This window comes from Colobus angolensis, unplaced genomic scaffold (genome assembly GCF_000951035.1).
Source record: "Colobus angolensis palliatus isolate OR3802 unplaced genomic scaffold, Cang.pa_1.0 Scaffold247, whole genome shotgun sequence".
Lineage (NCBI taxonomy): Eukaryota > Metazoa > Chordata > Mammalia > Primates > Cercopithecidae > Colobus > Colobus angolensis.
The window spans coordinates 1174029-1176091 of record NW_012115677.1 but is presented as its reverse complement, the minus strand read 5'-3'; the positions used below and the strand labels follow the sequence as shown (position 1 = coordinate 1176091).

Genomic DNA, 2063 nt, shown 5'->3' with positions numbered 1-2063 from the left:
AAAGACAACTAAACATTTTTTAGATTTTATTAAATGTTTTCAACCATGTAATAGGATACGTATAAAATTACATGTAGACTACTATATGTAACAAGGCTCTTTTTGTCTGGTTGATTGTAACTTTAAATGAAAATAAATAAGGTCCTCTGTCACTGATTTGCTATACATTACTTTCTCTTTAATAAAAAAAAGTATCATATAATATGTAATATATATATATATAATTTACAACAAAAGCCAAGGTGGACATTTTTAATTTTGACAATATGAAAATTTAAATATATGTTGCCTAAGGTAGAATTTTTCCCAGCCAATCTTTAGAATAAACCACAACAATACGAATTTGACTAGAAGAACCCACCAGAACAGTACCTACTAATTTGTCAGTAATCCTCACAAATGTGTATATGATCAACTTTCGAGCTGTAATTTTTCATAGAATAAATAGAGATTTTTTTTTCAGAAAGTAAGAGACGAATACAGGAAGGGCTTTAATAGATTATCAGAATCAGAGTCTTGAACAGGGCAGATACTTAACATTTAGTTACTAAATTGATATTGTACTGTGATTTTTTTTTACACTTGATCTTAGCCAAAAGGCTGGAAACCATGTTATTTTTTTAACACCAGTTTCTTCAACTAGTTGAGGTGATTATTTTCTTTATTGAGTAGTAACAATTCATGTTATAGAAAATAATTGGTTTAATTTTAAAGTAAATATTCACTTGAAGAAATATTTTGAAAGAAATAAGTATCAAAGGGAAATAGGAATGAGCTATGAAAATTATGATACAAGTAAAATACAGAATACAGGGTGTTTAAGCATTAAAAAGTAGAAGTGAATATTATCTACACTTCTACATTTTTATCAAAATTCATTTTTCATTTTAACTGTCCTTTTATCTAAGTAACAACTGCTTTGACTGAAGCAAAAGCTGAAGTGCTAATCCATGCATTTCTGGCCTTTCAAATTTAATTGGGTGACAAATGGCTGCATTATCTAGTTCTAATTGCTTAAAAGGCATGGGAGAAATCAGCTGCACAATCAAAGACATTTTCTTACTCTGACATTGCTTCATTTGATTCAATCATCACTTTTTCTGAAAGAGAAAAAAATACCCTCAGTATTTTATTAACAGTGATGTCCCTAACATACATTTCTAAATGGCAAATAGGAATTTTAAAAAGATAGGCAAAATAATAAAGGATTTAATTGCTAAGTCATTCAATGACACTCGCCATTCTAATATTCTTCTTAATATTTAGGACAAAATAGTGGCTAAACATATTCTTTCAAAGTAATAAATCATTTACCCTTTGGATCAGACATTAGCAATCTGCCATTCTGTCTGTTCTTTGCTGTCTAAAATAGAAGCAGAAATAAAAACTAGCATTATTATTTTAGTTTGAGATATCTGAAATAATTTACTAATAGCCTTTATGTAAACATTTCTATTATCTAGAATGAAATGCAATTTTATACTAAAGCCGATTATTTAAAAACTGTACAAATTGATGGTAAAATAGACCCAAAACATCCTAAAAAAATTATATACTCTCACCTTTACAGTATCTGTCTTGTCTACAGAAGTCCTGCAAAAACCAAAATATTTACTTCATAAGCCTCTAAACACTTATATAGATTTAAAATACAAATAGAACACAGAACACAGTCTGTCATTTGGGTATTAAGTATGTATTTTGTTTTTGTATTTAGTAGCATTATTTCCATTCTAACTGTAAAATCTCATTCTTCTGGATTATGAAATTCAGTTAAAAAAATCTAGAGAAATTAAGCCTTTTGCAGGGAGGGGGTGGGGAGGGAGAGAAGCACAAAAGATAACTAAGGGGTACTGAGCTTAATACCTGGGTGATGAAATAATAAGTAAAACAAACCCTCATGACACATTTACCTTTGTAACCAACCTTCACACATAACCCCAAACCTAAAATAACAGTTTAAAAGAAAAGAAATTCTCTGTTATCTTTTTGGTTTTATGTAACTTATCTGCCACATTCCAGTTTATTGGTGTCACAAAAAAAAAAAAAAAAACACTTTTTAA

The 2063-nt window shown here is 28.9% G+C and overlaps 1 long non-coding RNA gene across 1 annotated transcript; it reads right to left on the bottom strand.

Annotated features, from left to right (window-relative positions):
- Nucleotides 1–630: 630 nt before the first annotated feature.
- On the bottom strand, nt 631–1363 carry LOC105514519. Its single transcript, XR_001002192.1, has 2 exons — nt 1315–1363; nt 631–1100 (listed from the first exon to the last, which is right to left on the bottom strand). It is a non-coding gene; the product is annotated as an uncharacterized LOC105514519 (long non-coding RNA).
- Between the last annotated feature and the right edge of the window lie 700 nt (nt 1364–2063).